This window comes from Ricinus communis, chromosome 7 (genome assembly GCF_019578655.1).
Source record: "Ricinus communis isolate WT05 ecotype wild-type chromosome 7, ASM1957865v1, whole genome shotgun sequence".
Lineage (NCBI taxonomy): Eukaryota > Viridiplantae > Streptophyta > Magnoliopsida > Malpighiales > Euphorbiaceae > Ricinus > Ricinus communis.
In genome coordinates, this window is record NC_063262.1 from 17,849,815 (window position 1) to 17,871,404 (window position 21,590).

Sequence of the window (21,590 nt, forward strand, 5' to 3'; positions counted from 1 at the left end):
TTTAATTTTATTGTTTAACAAGCTGTTCCTATAAACACAACAGTTCATATACAAGCATACCATTTAACACATAAAGTCCACTTAAGTCTAGCCCATTTATTAAGTCCAGCCCCATGTTAAGTTTATTAATATAATTTACTAATTAATTATATATAAGGCCTTCCCAGTCTAGTCTAATTATAAGTTATGTTCCACCAAGCCTTTAATCCTAAATGGACTACTTATTATGATGAAGCCCAATTTTTAACCTAAAGTCTATGTGGTTCATTTTAATTAACAGTCTATATGGCCCATTTTAATTAAACAATCATGTTATAGTTATTTGGCATGCATTCAACAAAATAAACAAAAATAAAGTGCATAAAGTAAATCTAGCTATTACAACCAAGCTTACCACTAAAAAAAGAAAGAAAACACCTAACATCTAGTTACAATACATAAATGTATCCAGAATCCATTAGAAACTTAAAATTAGGGCTTAGAGGGAGTTAAGCCGATTGACTATGGGCATAGAGCCGATTAACTCAACACAACGATTTTCCTCCGTTTCTTCGCTACTTCCATGTCACAGAGCCATGTTTTCATGCACAAAGAGATAAAAAAAAAACTACTAAAACATGCATGATTGAACAAATAACACACAAAAGAAAGATTGAATAATAGAGAAACCTTAATGGACATGTAAACCCTAGAATATTAAAACTAATAGTAAACAAAGTCCATAAAATATCAAACTGCGATCATGGGACCTTAGAAACATTTAATTATAAGAACATAAAATCATTATAAATCTAACCTACAACCCGAATCATATTACTAATCATTAAAAAGGAATCACAACCAAAACCTTACATGTTCTTATTATTAAATTCTATTCCTAGCATGTTCTTATTATCATATATTCAATTCACATCATATTATAACATGTTATTTCACATAAAACATAAAACATATAAAACAATAAAAAGGAACCCTAATCATGATTCTAAGAAAGCATAAAAGAACATAAAAATCGGTTTATTGGAAGATGATATGGATGATGGTAGATGTAAGGAACCCTCAGGTTGTCATCGAAGGTGTTTGTTCTGTGAGTCTCAGGAGATAATGATGCAGTTGAATCAAATACAGGTTGGAAATCGAGTGCTGCTTGAGATGTGGAAAAGCTTCTACCATTCATAAAATAGTTTCCTAATTTAGGGTTCTTTCTTAGTGACTTTGCTCTCCAATTACCAAAAAACTCTCTACTTAATCGGACGCAGGTTTTTAGTATATTTAGTAATAGTAGCCTCTAATCGATGTCGCTAGCCTTAGACCTAGGGCATCATGTTCCATTTATAGCAGTAGGGTTAGAAAATCCTAGATAACTACTTAATTATTTAAATTTTAAAAAAATAATTATCTTCTCCTTTTATCAAATAATTAAACCTTTTAAGATTAATATTCAATAAAATAAATCAAAATTCTTAAAATTTAAATAATTATCACTAAAGATATATTTTAAAATGCCAATGATTATCATAAAAAACACTTCTAAAAACTTATTTATACTAATTTTGGCGTTTTAAGTAAAAAATATATGTAAAACGGTGTTCAATTTCGATAATCAACCAATCGACACCGTGTAGAGCCGGTCGGCTCTACACCGAGCCGATTGGCTTTAAGGGTGAAATTTTTTAAAAATTTGATCAATTTAGTCCCTGAACTTGTAAAAGCTGTCGTTTCACCCCTTAAACTTAATTTTTTTAGGGCCAATTGAGTCCAAATTAATTATAGAAAAGTAATTTTTGTTTCGATTATCCTCAACCCTAACTTGGACTTGCCCCTCCTCAATCTCCTGAGACTTAAGAAAGGTAGTAACTTTCATCATAGGATTTTCTATGATTCCCTTAAAATCTAGATCTAGAAAATGGGTGTTGAGAACTGCTCCCGATTTGTTAAAATTCATAAGCGTGCAATGTGTTTAAATAAATTGAGACAAATTATAAATGTCAAGAATACTGTAAAAGGATATCTTTGTGAGCTGTAGAAGTTGCGCCTCATAAGCTTGAACTTTGATTATTGATTTGATGTGGGGACCACACCCGCTTGAATTTTTAAGGATTTGCTTGCTATTTGGGGAACCATGTCTAGTGATTTCGAAACCACATTCGTTGATATGGGGACCATGCCCGCTAATTTGATATTTGCAGAGACTTTCCTCCAATTGTTTTCCCTTTTAGGAAATAATTTATCATTTCGGGTCGATTTGGTAATTTTTCGCTTATGGGTACTTTTGGTTAGAGTTTTTCACCTCGGGTGTGATCTGATTTGGTTGATGTCTTCTGGAAGCTATACTAGTACTTGGCCCGTTTAAGGACTAAAATGTAATTATGATGGGTCAAGGACGAAATTTATAATTTTTTCGTGTCATCTAAGGACTTGTATCAATACTTGGCCCATTTAAGGACTAAAATGTAATTTCAAATAATCAAGGACTTAAATGACATTGTCGCTCCTTTTTGGACATATATACATTCTTCCACCCTATTTCATTCACTTCATCTCATTCTCCCCTTTGTTTTCTCCCTAATCCCTTTTTTCTCTTTTTTTGATTTTTCAGTCAATTTTCAACAAATTTCGTGAGATCAGTTTAGTAATGGCGGATTGTTCATCAAGATTCACTGAATGCACCCCAGGTGCACCAAGTTAGGAGTTTTCACCTCTAATTTCTTGCCAAAATGACTTAGGGCTTGTGAAAGGAGAGAAAATCACCCTTTTGGCGACATTGAACACTGATCGGGCGTTTTAGCCGTCGAGGAGGTATTTTTATAGCTTTAAACTTTGCTTCATGTCACTTATATACTACATACAAGCATTATTTGCTCAAAATTCATGAAAATTTATGAAAAAATATTGAAAAATTGCATGCCTAGCCCATAGAGCCGATTGGCTCTACACAGTTCGAATCGACTACGCACCGGTCGAAATAGGGTTTTCAGGGTATTTTTACACAAAATATCAATAAATAAACATATACTTACATATTTAGAGTATTTTTATGCGTAAATTGTGTTTAATACCTGTGCGTATAGCTTTTCGAGCAACGTTGTATCGATCCAATTCGTCAAAAACTTTTATGGGGCTCATGAGTAATTTGATGAACTCCCTAGTTATGTCTAGGCCAAGATTGACGATATTGGCTTCCGTCAATCTGTGGCTACACTTCCGTTAGTCATTAGGAGGACAAACCATACCTCCGTCTGTGCTTTGCCTGAGAGGTGGATGGACACCACCCACACCTTTCATACCTTTGTCAATGAACTCACTCTTTCCCCTTTCTGATTTCCTGTAATCATAGGCATTGATTTCACCGACATGTTCGTGCCATTTGGTGACGCGATCCATGATCAGCGCTTTGATGTCTATGAGTGCTTCATTACTGATTTAGTCGGGTTCTTGCCGGTGTGTAAGCACACCCGCTGCATTGCTTACTAAAGCATACCTCTTTACTATGAGGGCTTTGTGCCTTAGAATACTCGAGAGGTGGATCATATGGCTTGAGCCTTTTTGTTGTACCTTTTTAGCATGACTTTGTTCAGTGACTCGAGGAATCCATTGAACTTCCACTATTTGGCCCCCTTGCAGGATTTGGACTAGGTCTCCTTATAAAATTGAGGATTTGCGGCTCTCGCATACTTGTATCACTAGATAAACATTACTGTCCGAGGCAAGATCTGCGGCTTCTGGCACGCAATCCATGTAAGTTATGCTGTGACTCACTTTTCTAGTTTATTTTATTTGTATTACAAATGCTAATTCTTGTTTTATAGGTTTGAAACCTAAAGCTTGGCTTCTAGTGGGCTCACAGCCCATTTGCACCTTGCGGGCTTTCTCTTGCTTAAGTGTTGGGGCTCAAGTAGGAGCGTCCCATTGAAGTAGTCCCAAATTCATGTGCACCGCATGTGGATCAACACCCTAACCTAGGATAAGGTAAACAAAATTATTAGTCATACTCGTGATTTACTTATATATTTACTTACCTTTCTAGTTTATAGATTCTGGGTGATTGGCTAGGAGAGCGCTGTCACTAGGACCCCTACATACTTTCTACAGCTGACCTTAAGTAGAAGAGTATTTTGCTGGTCAGACCTGCCTGTCAGGTGTAGTACCTAAGCGAAAGGATCTATTTGTGGGAAAAATCCTTCATTTTGGCCTTCAAATCATTTTTATTTTTATTTATTTTCCTTTATTATTGCATTTATATGAGCTTATATGCAACAAAAACCAAAAAAATAGCTAAAGATCGACAAAATTGGCTAGAATTTGCACCGGGAGTCCATACAGCCGATCAGTTGTGTGCTAAACTAATTCGGCTTTGCGTATAACCAATGGCCTGTGCACTCTGCCAATCGACTGTGCAGTTGTAGAGCCTGAATTGGACACTGATTTGAGGCTTATATATACCCATGCGCCTCCACATTTTCTCATACGTGATTTTCACTTCAAAAAGCCAAAAACATAAATGCCAAAAGCCTGTAAACTCTTATCAAAACCCTAACAGGTGATGATTGGATTAAACTTAGAAAATTCCATTTTCTTCTTTCAAAACCATGTAACACACTAAGCTTGATTATGGGCTTCTCTATTTTGCCGTCAACTTTTGATGTCCAAAAGACCATGTCTTTAGATTCAATGGGCAAGAGTTGTGCCATATAACTAAAGAATTCTTTGACATTCTTGGAGGCCTTATGACTTCTACTCATCATATTGCCTTGCTAAAACTCGATGAGCCTTTTCCCAGCAAACTGGTGGAGTTTTTCGGCATTGCCCCCAGTTGAGATACTTTTCCATTCTATTGGTGAGTACATTACCCTTGCTTTTCTGATCTCCTATTGTGAGAAGAAGGAAAAGGGCATATCTGCTTGGATTCAAATGTTGGGCTTTTACTTTTATGCCAAATTTCTACTGATTTCTCCCTAGGGAGGGAGAGATATCAGGATTACTGGCATTATTAAACAAGTGGAGCATGGAGCAGATCTAATTCCAGTCATCTTAGCTGAAACCATCGTTAGGTTAGACATGTACAAAATTAATTAATGATTTGGTGGCAGCCTCACTCTCTTATCGATATACAACCATATCTCTTTTCTTTTGCTATTTATTATTTGCCTTAATTTTTGCTAAGTCGTTCTTTCGGGTTTTTAACTTAGCAGACTTTTATCTTAATTTTTGTCTAAGCCGCCCTTTCTGGTTTTTAACTTAGCAGACTATATTTTTGCCTAAATCGCCCTTTCAGATTCTTAACTTAACAGATTGTATTTCTGCCTAAGCTGACCTTTCAGGTTTTCAACTTAGCTTATTTTTCTTCTTTTTTTCTATTTTTCTATATTCTCTTTTTCTATCTCTTTTTGCAAATTTGGCTGCGTGAAAAGCTTCAGATATTAACCATCCTGAGGAATATTGACAAGTGCGAGCCAAAGCACATGAAAACTTGATCTGTTGTTAACCCACAGGGTCATGATGGCTGGATTTCCTAGATGAAGGGCATTCTAGACATACTCATTCGCTGGACTTGCCCTTGGTGAAGAATCAAGCATGTCACACTCATGGTGTATGGTGATTGTGTACCCTTACCTGGACTACGGGCATCCACCTTTTACACACCTTCGAGACTTTATCGCCAGTATGGGTAGAAGCAATGGATCTTAGAACTTCCACCTGAATTTGAAGGCTTCCCACTCATATAGATTTCTTGGATAAGATTGAGAGATTTTGGCCCCACCGAGATATAGAGCGAAACCCCGAGTCCAAAGGCCTTCTGACCATTGATGGCAGCTTCAAGGCTTGGGTTCAACTTTAGATCTCTACTTCTTCTGGTTTTGATGGTTTTTCAAGAGGACTCGAGAACTAACTACTCTATCTAAGGATGCAGATGCGAAAAGAAAAAGAAGATAGAAAACATTCTACTTTTTAGGTCTCATTTATTTTGCTTAAGACCTTTAGCTTTGTTTTTCTTTCAGTTAGTGTGTAGAATAGTAAACAGACATATATATATTTGATAAAAATTCTAAATAATTTATTCATTTAGTAAAAGCCTAGATAAGTATATTTTGATTTCTCAAGATATAACTCATGTCATAAGCTAGTCTTTTTAGATTTTCTAGCTGATTATTTTCTCTATTGTTTCCCTGATTTTTGCCTGACCAACCTTTTTAGGTTTTCCCAGCAGGCTATTTTTTCTATTTTATACATAGTATTTCTTGAGATGACCCAAGTTAATTGGTTTGGTGAACTCGTTCCCCCCATTCTGAGATCTTACTAACACTCTTAGGCAGGATCTTCTTTACCAAGTACAGGCCTTCCGAATTAAGCTTGAACTTCCCTCTTAAGTCGAATGTAGTAGATCTTATGTGCTTCAATACTAGATTGTCAACTCTGATTTTTCTTAGCTTCACTTGCTTATTGAATGCCCTAGCTATCCTTTTTTGATACAATTGCATATGGTATAGAGCTTTCGTCCTTTTTTCATCAACTAGAGCCAACTGATGGTATCTCTGCTCGACTCATTGATACTATGGTATTTCAACCTCTAATACAACTCTCAAAGACTTCAACTCCAACTCAACCGGTAAAACTACTTCAATTCTATAAACCATAGAGTATGGTGTTTACTTAGTTGACGTTCGCTTGGTTGTTCGATATCCCCAAAGTGCAAAGTATAATCAAAACAACTAGTCTAAAATATTTCGCACCATCTTCAAGAGTATTTCTTCATGTTCTTGTTGGCTACTTCTACTGCTCCATTCGCCTGAGGTCTATACGGAGAAGATTTGTGATGCTCAATCTTATATTCTGCTAGTAGGTCTACTGTCTCACCTATGAACTACACTCCATTATCTATCACGACATGATGTAGGACCCAGTATCTGCAGATCAGGTTCCTTTCTAATAAATCTGGTCATCTGCTTTGCCCTCATGGTAGTGAACGACTTAGCTTCAACCCACTTAAAGAAGTAGTCAATCACTACGACTATGAACCTGTGATCATTCGGGGGAGGTTTTATTTCTCCAATGATGTTGATCCCCTAGGCTGCAAAAGGCCAAGGAGACGTTAAGTTGTGCAATTCGGTTAGAGGTATGTGACTCAGGTCACTATACAACTAGCACTCACGACACTTCCTCACCAATGATATGCAAATCTTTTCCATTATTAACCAATAATATCCTTGACGCATGATCTTCTCAGTTAACATCATACCATTCGTATGAGGCCTGCGCACTCCTTTATGTATTTCTTTCATCACTAGTTGAGCTTCTGTTTTAGTCACACATCGGAGTTGTACACCTGAAATCCTCCTTTTATATAAGACTCCCTTACGGCTGATGTAATTCCTAGCTTGAATCCCCAAGACGTATATCTTTCCCTAGCAGTCACTTCCTCTGGATATTCCTATTTTCTATAAAGCTTTTCAGACTATAAAACCAAGGCTTCTCTTCTAGTCCCATTTAAACTTGCATTACTTGATCCCCTTGATAACAAGGCGCACCTGATTTCACAATCACCAAAGGATTCATTAAAAGCTGCGAGTGGTTGACCTACATAGATGATAGTAGAGCCAATGCATCCGCTATCTGGTTCTCATCTCGAGGCAAGTGTACAAATGAACACCTGTAGAAATGACATACTAAAGTCCTGAGATAGTTGGCATACAACTTCAACCTCTTCTCTTTTACTTCCCATTCCTCAATGGCTTATTGGATTACCAGCATGGAGTCCCTATAGACCATCAAATGCTTCGATCCCGCTACCGCGGTCGCTTCTAATTCAAATAAACATGCTTCGTATTCCACCATGTTATTGGTCATTCTAAAGTCTAATCTCTTGGCCATTGATGACATCTCTCCTTTTTTCGTGATCAAAACTACTCTTAACTCTGCGCCTTTTTCATTTATAACTCTATCAAAGTACATCTTCCATTCTCGAGTCTCGATTTCCTTTATATTTTCATCAGGAAACTCCAAATCCCAATGGTCATCATCTTTGATAGCATTCTAAGCTAAAACTTCCGCTACAACCCTACCATTGACTACCTTCTTGGTAACATACTCGACGTTGAACTCTGTGAGAAGTACTAACCACCTAGCGCATTTTCTATAAGAGATGAAGCTTCAAACAAATATTTCAGCGGGTCTATTTTTGAGATTGCCTACACGGTATAAGACTGGAAATAGTGTCTCAACTTCCTCATAGCCCATATCATAGCCAAACACATCTTTTCTACGAGTTTATACTTTGACTCGTAAGGCAACAACTTCTTATTGAGATAATAGACCGCATGCTCTATATTATTAGGTCCGAACTGCGCTACCATTGCCCCTCTGGCTTCCTCTTCCAAGGCTAAGTATAGAATCAACAGGTTGCCATCTTTTAGCGGCTTTAGTACCGGCGGCTTCATCATATACTTTTTGATTCTGTCAAAGGCCTTCTGATAATGTTCATCCCACACAATGGGTTGATGTTTCCTCAAAAGCTTAAAGATAGGATCATAAACCATTGTGAGCTTGGAAATGAATCTGCTGATATATTGCAAGCGCCCTAGAAAACCTTTAAAGCTTGGAAATGAATCTATTGTTGTATTGCAAGCGTCCTAAAAAACCTCTAACTTCTTTTTCTGTCTTTGGTGCTGGCATCTCTTGAATAGCCTTGACCTTGTTTGGATCGATCTCTGTGCCTCATTGACTCACTATGTGCCCTAATAGCTTCTCTGATGTAACTCTGAATACACTCTTCTTCAGGTTGAATCTTCTACTCATCCTAAAAACTTATCAAGAGCCTGAAAATCTCCTTCCCTTGTTTCAAACTTTACCATCATATCATCTACATACACCTCCACCTCCTTGTGCATTATGTCATGAAACAAGCTAGTAGCTGCTCTTTGATAAGTTGCTCTCGAGATCTTTAGTTCAAAATGCATAACCTTGTAGCAATACATTCCTCATTCGGTGATAAAGGACATATTTCAGCTTGTCCACTACTACCATCATGATCTGATTATACCTAGAGAACCCATCCGTATAGGAGTACATCGCATTCGAGGCGATGTTGTCGACTATTATGTCTGTGTGAAGAAAAGGGAAGTCATTTATAAGGCATGCCTTGTTCAAGTTCTGGTAATCCATTATACATTAATAATTGAATAAATATAATAAATATAGAAATTACATAGTTAACAATATTGACATGCAACAAAATATTTGATACATGTCAGCAACTTTTTGATAGATAACTCTTAGTTTAATCTTTAAATTTAATATCAAATTATTATAATAAAATTAGTATTTCTATCGTATTAGAGCATAATTTTTTGATTTCATAATAGTTAAATTTTAGAATTTAATTAGAATAATTATATAATATTATTTTATAGATATTTTTGTACTGGTATATATATTTTTTGATTTTAAGAGATTTATAGTTCAAGTTATTTTTTACTATCTATTATTGATAAATATATGATAATTTAAAAATAATTATGAGTTCAATTTCTATTTTATAAATTAAATAATAATTTATAATTCTATAAAGAATATGTTTATTATATTTAGATAATGCTTTATGTAAATATAATTAAACAACAAATTAATAAATAAAATTTTTCTCATTTTATATGGTGATAGTAATTACACTTTTTATTAAATTATCATTATATGTAGTTAATGATATTAATAAGGTCTTTTTATATAAATATATTTGAACTAAAAATATTTATAATCAAGAGTAAAAGTAACAACCGTATAACATGTAGGCAAAATGATTAATTCTTTCATCGGCTAAAGTAAAAGGTAGTTGACTACTTGACTTGACTAAGAAACTAAACCGGCCTTCAGAACCTCTAATTCATTTAGAAGTGAATAGTTGAATAATCAAGATTAATTTACCTTTAATTAATCTTTTAATAATTTATTTTAATTTAAAATTTTGAAAATTTTTATAATTTATTAGTCTATATATCATTAAGGTTTTAATTCGATCATGGTTTGAATGATATAAAAGAATTAAGATTTTAATTGTAATATTTTGAAAGCCATAATATTTTTTAAAAATTTATTTATTTAAAATAATTTTATACATTTAATATTATATATATATTTTATGAGAATTAAAAATTATGATTTAATTTAGTTTGCTTTTTTAACTGCTAACAAGAGTAATTGATAATAAGAGGAACTAAAAATTAATATATTTGTATGCTTAATTTTTTCTGAATATAAGTGGATCAAATTTAAGGATAAAAAAATTTTATTTTTATTAAATTAATATTTTTATTTAATATTCTCTTCTTTAGTAGTTAGATTTCTTGGATTATGGTTCAGGTTTAAAGTTGGCTCAACTTTGATGTCATGTTTTGGGATGATAGTTGGATGGATGTTTTTGGGTATTTGATTCAACTATACTCTAATAAGACAAATTCTAATAATAATAAACGAATTTTGATATGAGTTTAGAATTTAATTTTATTATTGGTGTCAGGTTCAGATTCGAATTCGTGGATATCCGTTACTCGTATCTAAATATGTAAATAGTACAAGTATAGGATACCCAAACCTAGTACCTGATTTTCATTTATATAAACGGTTGCCCTGTTCCTTTATACCTCTTAAGAACATTATTATTCACTATTTTGTTTTTTTGAGATTTGAATCTTGTACTTTTTATAATAAAAAAAAAAGAACATTCTACCACCAAGTCATCTAAGAATTTTTATTGTATAAAATAAAATAATAAAAAATTAAATTTTAATTATGTGTTTTTGTTAGTTTTACCGCAAGTAAAAATTAAATTTCATTTATTGATAAAAAAATATCATTAAAAAAATATTATTATTAATACTCAATTTGTTAACATTATTAATTTATTATTACATAGTGTTAATATAGCATTAATTATATTTATTATTAATAATGTGTCCTTTAACTAATTAATATGAATTTTTATCAATCTTTTTCAATAAAATCAACACTATTTCATCGATCATTATAATTGTTAAGAATTTATCCACATAGTATTAAGATGTAAATATTATAAGATCTTTTGTTAGCAAATTAAATATCACTTATAAGTGAAAGGAAAAATAATAATAAATATCATAAAAAATTTATTATAATATCAAACCCAATTTATTAACATTATTAACTTATGATTATGTAGTACTAATATGATATTAATAATATTTATTAAATAATCTTTAATAGTAACATGTCTTTTAACTAACTAATATGATATAAAAGAATTTTATATCATTTTATAATGTAGTAGAATTTAAATATTAACATTTAATTTTAAATATTAACTAACTAGTCTTTCTTTTACTATTAAAATAAAACATTAATAAGTATATGTATTGTATAGGAAAAGTATAGAATATTTAAATATATTATATAGTTTACTTTTTGCTGTTATAATGTCAAACTCAAGATTTATGTAAAAATAGAAATATGCAAGGGCTTAATATTTTTCTAATAATTATTTTATAATTTTATTAGTAAAATAATAACAAGAGTTTAATGTTTTATATTTTTAACTTTATTATTAAAATTATTCTTTATGCAATATTAGTTAATTAACATGTAGATTTGTTACTGTAATATTGATATGGCAAAACCTTGTTTAAGATTGAGTTTTGGCTGTTTCAGGATTGCATAAGCTTGTTTAAGATTAATATATTTGTTTTGATTGATTTTATTAATATTATTTTAAAAATTATTATTATAAACGGTTTGGTAAGTGAATATTTATTTAATTATTTAAATATTTTATTTAAATGGATATTTAAAGGGTAAAATACTCACTCTCTATTTAAATATTTATAAAATATATTTAATGCTATTTGATTTAAATAGATATTTAAAGGGTGAAATACTCACTCTCTATTTAAATATTTATAAAATATATTTAATGCTATTTGATTTAAATGAGTTTTAATCAGTTTCGCATAGTATGAGGTATTTTTATTCGGATTTAGAATGAGTTCGAATAGTAAATATAATTTTTTAAATGAATTTGTGACGAATTAGAGTATGTTTTTTTTAATCAGATTTAGATATCCTTAAATGGCAATCTCCTATCCATTATCGTTACTGGTCGTTTATTTGAGTGTTGCATGGTTGTTATTATTATCTTGACTATAAAATCAAGTTAATAGATACAGTTTAATATAAATTTTAATATTTAATATTAATTTATAAAATTTTAAAAGAAAATAACAAACTAACTATTTTTAAATATTCTTAATCTTTTTAAAATTTTAAGATTTTATTAATGCAATAATATAAAAAATTATTTATTAATTAATTTTGATATTATATAAATTAAAATATCAATATAATTGATATTACTATTTTTATGATTACAAATTTATTATATAATTAAAAATTTAATTTATTATTGAATATTATATTACAAATTTATCGATTTATATAATTTGTAAGTTACATTTCTAATTAAACACTAACTATAATCCTAAAAAATAAGATATTAATTATATATTAATATTATATTAACTAATAAGTACTATCCGTGTTGGGTTTGGGTCGGTTTCATGTTTGAACATGCGGATATCCATTATCTGAATCCGATTATATAAATAGATATAGGTACAGGGTACCCGAACTCGAATCCGGTACCCATTTAGCTAAATCGGTATCAGGTATGATACCTGCATATCCTATCCTCTTAGACCCGTTAAGAATAGTATTCATCATTTTGTTTTCTATTAGACTTGAACCTTGGACCTTTTATAATTAAGAAGTTCATTCTACCACCAAGCCATTTAGTAATTTTTGTTAAAATAGATATACTAGTTTTTTATTCATGTGCGTTGCACCTAAATATTAATAATTGAACTCGTTTATAGTAAAAAAAAATAAAATAATTACTAAATTTAGAATATTAAATACTATTAATATAAAATTGCATAATTCTTAAATTATAACTAGTTCATCTTATTTTTATTTTAGAAAACTAATTAAGCCATTTATATCTGTAAATGCATTAGTTGAGTAAATTTTAAAATTTTAAAATAATTGAACTTAATGTTCTCATAATTCAAATTAATTTTTCACTAACATTTATAATTGTAATTAATAAATTGATACATTATTAACCAAAATTGAAATTTTATTTCTCCAAATATTTCATCATATGTTTGTTTGGTAAATATGACTCATTCAATTTAAATATCTATAGTCTCCTAAATTAATTCATTTTACAAACATGTTATATATCTTTTATTTATCTATATTACATCCGATGATTTGTACTATAAGATAATCCTATCACACTTTTATTAATATATAAGTAAAAATAGTTCATCTGGTGCTATTTTACAACAAAAGTACACATAAATTAAAAAAGTTTTCATTTATAATTTTTTTATATTATATATTTAGTCTACATAATACAAATTTATAATGCACAAATTGAAAGAGTTTTGGATGAAATTCATTATTAGTATTCAATATAATCTAAATAACTTTTATGATTCTATCTATTTTAAATAAAGTTTATGAATTGAGTCAACATTCTAAATTATTGACTCATTTTCTTTAGTTTTGTATAAAATAAGTATGAATTTTATATAAATTTTTGACATTATTTAAATATATTTTCAAATGTTGTCCCTTGGAACTAAGAAAGGGGATTGAATTGGTGACCTATAACTGCGGAAGATAATGATTTTAGGTAAAAATACAAGAGATTAAGGATAATATAGAGAGAATAAGGGTTAAAGAAAATGACACAAAGATTTATAGTGGTTCGGGAACAAACCTCCCTACATCCACTCTTCAAGATCACATTTGAGTGTTTCACCATAATTACAAGGATTTCAAGCTTTGGATTTTATAAGTTTACTCAACAACTTGGTGTTTCCAAGGCTCACACTAAACCTCTTTCCTTAGTGAATCAATCTCTCACTAAGTCTCTTAACTCTTGAGTATTAATAGTTACTCAAAGACCAATTTCTTATGTTTTTAATACCTAGTCTTACACAACAACCCTTTTGAGTTTTAGTTGAATAAAGAGTTTCAACTTAATACACTTTACAAAGAAAGAAATTGAGTGTAGAAAGTTGAGAAATAAATTTGTAAGAGTTTTGGTATATCTAATTCACACACTTGGTTATAATATTTTTAAGAGGGATATTTATACACATAACAACCCCTTGGAGACGTTATAATGAGGCAAAAACTCTTTAATTGCAACATTTGATAACTTGACAAAAACTACCTAAAATCACGAAAAGCGCCCTCGTGCTTTTAGAAAAGAGATATTGGGACTCCAATAGCTCTAGCCACATGGCACTGATAAGATGACTGAAGTCTCAACTGTAACACCCGGAATTTTTTTTTATATATTTAATAGTGAGTTTTTATTTAAGTTAATTTTAGCTTTATTTTTATTCAAGTAAACTATTTGAGAAATGATTATATTTTGGTTATTCAAATTTTTCCAAATGCATATTTATATAAATAAAATTATATATTGGAAAATTATGATAGAAATTGTAAGGGATGTTTTTATAAAAGAATTTTGAGAAAATTGGTATTATAATTGATTAGTAGTATTAAATTTTGAGTTGGAAATTGATTATTTAATTTAATTGTGTATAGGATTTAATTGGAGGATTATTTTGGAATAAGGATTAAAAGTATAATTTTATTTTTGTGAGGGTTTAATGGAAATTTGTGAGTTTGGTATTTTCGTAAATAAATATGTCAGTCAGGGGTATTTTTGTAATTGTGTATTTTCAATAATTCGGATTTGGCCCAAATTAAATAGTTAGGGGCTTAATTGAAAGGCTAAAAAGAAGTTTGGGGGTCAAATTGGAATTCTGCAGGATGAAATTGTAAGTAATTAAGAAAGTTGAGGGACCAAATTGCAATAAGGAAAAGTTCAGGGGTCAAATGTCGATATTGAAGGGAAAGAAATCGGGGAAGAAGAAGGGAGGAAGAGAGATGTCGGGAAAGAGAGGAGCGGAGGAAGGAGGCTGGCCGGGCCGTCTGTCCGGGCGCGGGCCGGGCTGACGTCAGCAGCTGGCGACGGCAGCCTCGCGAGGAGGAAGATGGCCGAAGCTTCCTTGCCGTGCAGCGCTTCCGTCATGGTCGCCGATCTTGGTGTCGATCGACTCCTCTCGTCCCTCGGCTTTGTTTTGGCGGCCGGCGGTGTGGTGGCCGGAAGCGGAAGATCCGGTGGAGAGAAAATGGTGGCAGCCGGCGTTTTGGGCTTTTCCGGCCGAGCTCCCGTGGAGGATGGATTATCGGAGGATGTATCCCGACTCTCCTCATCTCAAGCTTCGCGATGGCACCGGTTTCGTGGCGATCGGGCTTCGTTTGCAAATCGACGGTCGAGATCGTCCGCAAATTTCTCCGGATGATCGGTTTCAGATCGGAAAATCGAAAGCGGGGATCGTCATCAGCGCGTCGTTGTGAGTCCGATGGTGTGTTCGGATCGTCGATCGGACTCCGGCGGCTGGAGGCGAGTCGACCGAGCGACCGAGCGTCTCGGTAATTATCTTTGGCCCGTTAATTTTGGAATTCTTGGTTTAATTGTGTCTAATGGTTTATATTGAGTATTTGATGATTTTTGTGAGTCAAAAATAATTGTTTGTCGGTTACCTCGTATTTTGTCTTTGTGTGGCGAGTCGGAAATAGTGAAGTTTGGGGACCCGACTCCTATTGTTTGAATCTTTAAGTATTTGAAGTGTTCTTCTGGCAGGTCCTGGACCCGTTTTTACGGGAGGTAATGTTCGTGTTGTAGGGGAGGTTCACGGGATTTTCGGTGAGAATTCTCCCGAGTCGAGATTCTTAGAGAGTCGATCACAGGAGTCTAGACCTAGGATTAATGATGGATTGTCTCGGTATTGATAAATTATTTTCCGTGATTAGATGATCATCGTCCGGCTCGCTCCAACCGAGGCACCGGAGCGAGCTAGGAGGTCGCCCAATCCCTGTGAGTTAAAGTCATTTAATCATTGCACTATTGCTAAGTCCGATTTTAATATGCTATTTTGGAAGTTTATGTTTAACATGGTTACTAATATCTCAACGTAATTAATTTCTTGGATTATTAATTATTGAAGATAATATGAGTATTATTATAGTAATGTTATAATAATTCCAAATATCATCGATTTTCCACCGAAATTTCCGATGTTTTACTCTTAATTGTTAATCATTAATTTGATATGGTTGAATGACTTCATTATACAATGATATTTATTAAATGGATGATTGTGTCTTGGGAAACGTGGCTTGTAGAACATGCCACTGATGGGTTACATCGGACGCGTCGCACTTAATGATCATGGATATAAGGTTATTATGGATTTATGCCTCCCGATCGAGCTTGCTCTCCGGGGTCGAGTTCGATTGATTGCCGGAGTTAAGGTCCCCGATCGAGCGATGCTCTCTGGCCGGCTTATTTGGAATTCAAGTGTTCAGGCTGGAGGTAAGGACCCTGATCGAGCTTGCTCTCTGGGAGCCAGTCTTATTGGATTAAGAGAGCCAAAATGGCTGTTAGATTTTGGGGTTTAGGGTTCTACCAAACCACTCGTCCCGTAAAAGTAAATATATATTTTTATTTATTTATTTATTATGGTATTTGATTATAATGTGATTTGTATTTACGTGCATGGTTGATATTTTGATTCGAATGATTAATATTTTATGTAAAGGAAATAGTAGGGTATGATTATAGTATGGTTTGATATACTGATTTGAATAATCTATGTTTTCTGAGAAGAAGCAATAGTCCCTAGATTATTTGATTTTAACTCACTCTCGAGACTGACAATCTCCATTTATGTTTTTTTTTCAGATTCGTGACTGTTAGTTCTCCCGCGACTCTTATTCAGTAACCCAACTCCTTCATCATCGGGTGATGTATTTGATTTGGTATGTAAATTGGTAAATCTTAGATTCTCCGCAATAGTAATAGTAAATGTATCAGTTGTAAATTTTCTGAGCTTCAGGTCTCGCCTAGTTTTTCTGGCAGACCGAAGTATTTATGTAGAATGCAGCTATTAAGATAATTTGTGATTTTAATAATATTAATTTGAGTTGAGATTTGTTTAAATCAGTGAGTGTCAGGCTTACTACGGGTTTCGGTGGCCTTAAACCTACCCATTCCCTAGTGCCGGTCACGGGCCCACGGGTGGAGTCGTGACATCAACGGTTACTGACATAGTATTAATTGCGAAAACCGCCCCCTGTGCCATAATAGCGCCTTCGCGCTTGTCTTGTTTGCGCCCAGAAGCGCCCTCGCACTTCTCATCGCGCTATCTTCTGCCAGTTTTTATCTCAATGCCTAAAGCGAGGCACCCTTGCGCTTCTTGAAGCTTTGACACTTTGACTGCCAGGTGTCATGAGACAATTGGCTTGCTGTCAGGTGGACTTTTCAACATCTTATAGACTTTTAGTCATATGAAAAGCGCTCCCGCGTCTTGGCAACGCTCTCACACTTTTGGAGTCTTTTTACAATACTTACTTCAAGACTTAAGAATGTTTAGAATAAACTTGGTTCCTTTAGTGCTTTGTCATATAGACACTCAGACATGATGTTACTGATAATCAATTTGGTTGTTATGATCAAAATAGAGATCAATTGCATCTTAGGTCAACATCAAATTTTGGATTGATTATCTAACTTATTCAATAGTCAATATCTACATATTTATTCAATTTAGAAAACTTAAAGCTTTGATGTAAGCTAAAATATAATTTTATTGGTATTTTATGAGAAAAATTAATATTAATTTTATTTTTCTTAAATAATTTAGTTTTTCATTCAATAAATGTTAGTAGTTCAGTTGTTAGTGATATGAAAAGGAGAAAAGAAAACTAAATTTTGTTAAAATATATTATTATAGTACCCAACCCGATCTATTAGCATTATTAACTTATGATTATGTATTGTTAATATAATATTAATCATATTTATTAAATAATCTTTACTAGTAATATATATTTTAACTAATTAATATGATATAGAAGATCTCACACTATTTTGTTATGTAGTAGAATTTAAATCTTGACTTTCATTTTTAAATTTTAACTAATTAATCTCACTTTTACTATTAAACAAAGCATTAATTAATCTCACTTTTACAATTAAAATAAAGTATTAATAAATAATTTACCATTAATTATTTTTGTAATTCCACTATTAGATTAAAGTAAATGGCAAAAGCTTGTTCAGGATTGATTTTTCTATTTGATGGTCACTTCCTTCCTGTTTTAAGGTTGATTCTTCCTTTACCTTTTTGCTTTGATTGCACTATTGGTTTGTTACTGTATATTGTTGTTGACTGTGTGTTTGTATACTATCAACCTTTTTTCTCTTTTTCTTTTAGAATTTTATTCAACTGCAGAAGCAAATTGTTTCTTATAATAATAGTTATAAATAGATCTACTGGAAAAGACTTTGGTGCATTGTTTATATTAAAAAAATGCAAATGAAACATTACAAGATAACAGTTTGTTTGGTAATGCAAATAGATATGTATTGGAGTGCGTCTTGGAATATTCACTGCTGCATTTTATGGTTTACAAATTGTTCTGACTGAGAAGCGGAGTGTTCATGATATTCATGATGTTTTCAATGTTACAGGTGCTGGTTGGTTACATTTGATTTAATTTGTAATCACTCATGTCTTCTAAAATGTAGTTATATTTGATTTAATTTGTAATAACTCATATCATCTAAACTAATTTTCAAACTTTAGTTAATAAATTATTCGATTGAACAGATTCATGTAATGAAAAGATGGTTTTTTATTTTTTTTTTGTTTTGAGTTTATTGTTAATAATGTATACAAACTTTTCTTTTATTAAAATTGCATTTTATTTAGTTTTTATTATTTATAACATTATTTTAAATTTTATTGAATTTATGCTTGGATTGCATTAATATATCAAACATTTAATATTGAATACTTAGACTTAATTAGTTTATTGTCACAATCCGATCTATGGGCTCGTGACCGACGCTAAAAAATGGATAGATTTAAAGCCACTAAAATCCGTAGCAAGCCTAACATATCACCAAATCAATTAAATATAATTTTTATTTATTATGTCAATATTTCATTACTAACATTCAACCACACAAATATTACACATTTAATAGATTCGTCGGCACCATTAGGTATTACCTTCTTGGTTGGTTTAACATACCAAAATAAATAATAAGCTTTAGAATCACAACTGCGGAAAATCTATATTCTTAATAGTCAGTCATGCAAATAAAATTTATTACATTAAAACCTAAAGGATACAAAAGTTGGGCTGCCGAAGGAGAAGAACTGCAAAAGACCTAATTGACATCTCAAGATTAAATTGAAACTGTCAGTCCCAGGAGTGAATTAAAATCATATATCTGAATTACGTAGCTATATATTATATAATTATTTAAATAATATATAACATCACAGAATAATAAATACGCGCCATATCATAATTTAAGAATATGTAATTTTTAACACATACGGGACGAGTACTTCAGCAAAACCCTAGCCCAAATTCTAGCAGCATTTCAGCTTTCTTATTCCAATAATACTAGCGCCTAGAGCAAAGCTCGACCGGGATCCTTAAGTCCAGTCTGGTCACTTAAATACTAAACACAGCCAGTGCTTAGAGAGCAATGCTCGACTGGGGACCTTTCCTCCGGCAAATCAAGACTCTATAATACCAAAGAGTTGTGCTCGATTAGAGCACATCACTGAATATTTTTCTATTATCTGACTCTAATTTTCACCGGTGCACAGACGATCCTGAGACAACCCATTAGGCAGCATGTTCTACTACCATCTCATCCCGAGTCATTAATATCATACATTAAAAATATTTAAAATAGCATAAATAAAAAATAATCTTAATATTATTCAATGAACCATTAATTATTAAAATTAAGTATCAATTAATATAACAGACATAAATTTAAATGTAGATAAACAACAATAATAACCATTATGAAAATTATGATGGTAAAAATAAATAAATAACCAAATATCACTAATAGTAACAAAAATAATTTAATGATAATAATAATGATAATAATTATAATGGCTGTAGATCAAAACGTTGCATTAAAAGTAAGTATGACATATGTGCAGTGATTATATGATTTTTACTCTGCTCCTATGCCCCGGGTGGAGCGGGCTGAATTGATGAATTATCCATTCATGGGAATAATTCAATTAATAAAAATAAGACATTTAATAAATAATCCTAAGTCTAGACTTCTAGAATTGACTGTCTAAGAATTTGGACTCAAAAATTCTACCAAAAATTCGGCAATACTTCCCCTAAAATACAGACGTTTATAACTTACTAAAAACACTTCTAATATTTAACAAGAGTTGGATCAACGCAGCCGCATTATTCTTTTTATTTTTTCCGACTCCACAACACAACACAATGTTAATAATTATTAAATAACAGTCCATTATTAATATTTATTTCATAATCTAACCCACAAATAATTTCTCAATATTTTTAACTTAATTATTCACAGCCACAATTATTACAAAACTAAATAAATTCTTAATTACACTAATTCATCCATAATATTTATAATTAATCTAACAAATAATGTAACTAAATTAATCAATTACCTGTAATTAAGAACTAATGATGATAATAATTCCTAAATTTTTTAAATAATTTATCAAGCCTAAATAAATTTTATCGAGCAAAAAATTCAAAGTTTTACCCGTCCAGAAAACATAGAGTCCGAAAGTCGATACCGTCGACAGTGTCAAAATTTGAATCCAAAAATACCTATGCGAAGCTTGCGACGCGCTGAATCCAATTATGCAATTATTTTCTGCCTGGAACTCATCGGAAACCACCAGATCGAGGCCGGAAATTTTCGGCTCCGGTGAGGCATGGATGAGCTCTCCAATGGCTGTCCGATGGCAAGGAGGGGCTGTCTTATGGCTTTAGGGGCAGTAAATCCAAATCCAGCATCAGTTTGGCTAGAAAACACTGGCAAGGGGCTGTACCAGAGGTAGTAGCTGGTGACGCCTCCTTTCTCCCTTGCTTCGCCACTTTTCCGGTGAGAAAGTGAGGAAGGAGCGGTTGCCGGTGGAAAGAAAAGGGAAGAAGAGGGGAAATGCTGATGGATGTGGTGGTTATGATGGAGAATAGAAAAAGTTGTGGGGGGAGGGGGTGGGAGAGAGGGAGTGAGTAGCGGGAGCAAATTTTTTATTTTATTTTGTAAAATTTCATTCCGGCTCCTTTCTTAATTTATGCCACAAAAACACCCACTTAAATATATGCATATATGTATATATATAATAATTAGTTAAAATAATTTAACTTGATAAAATTAATAAAATTATAATTTAATTATTTAAAATCATAAATTAATATAATATAATTATTTAAAAATATTAAATTAAATGGTACTCATTTACTCACAGAACATATTAGTTTACTAATTTATTTTTGAGAATTAATGAAATTAAAATTTAAAATTTATGAATATTATATTTATATTTTAAATTTTTTATTAATTTAAATTATTATAAATAGATTTAATAATAAATATT

General features: G+C 31.9%; 1 long non-coding RNA gene across 1 annotated transcript; it reads right to left on the bottom strand.

The window, feature by feature from the left end:
- Positions 1 to 19,087: 19,087 nt before the first annotated feature.
- On the bottom strand, positions 19,088 to 21,298 carry LOC112535426. The gene is made up of 2 exons (XR_003079559.2): positions 20,750 to 21,298; positions 19,088 to 19,351 (listed from the first exon to the last, which is right to left on the bottom strand). It is a non-coding gene; the product is annotated as an uncharacterized LOC112535426 (long non-coding RNA).
- Positions 21,299 to 21,590: the final 292 nt, after the last annotated feature.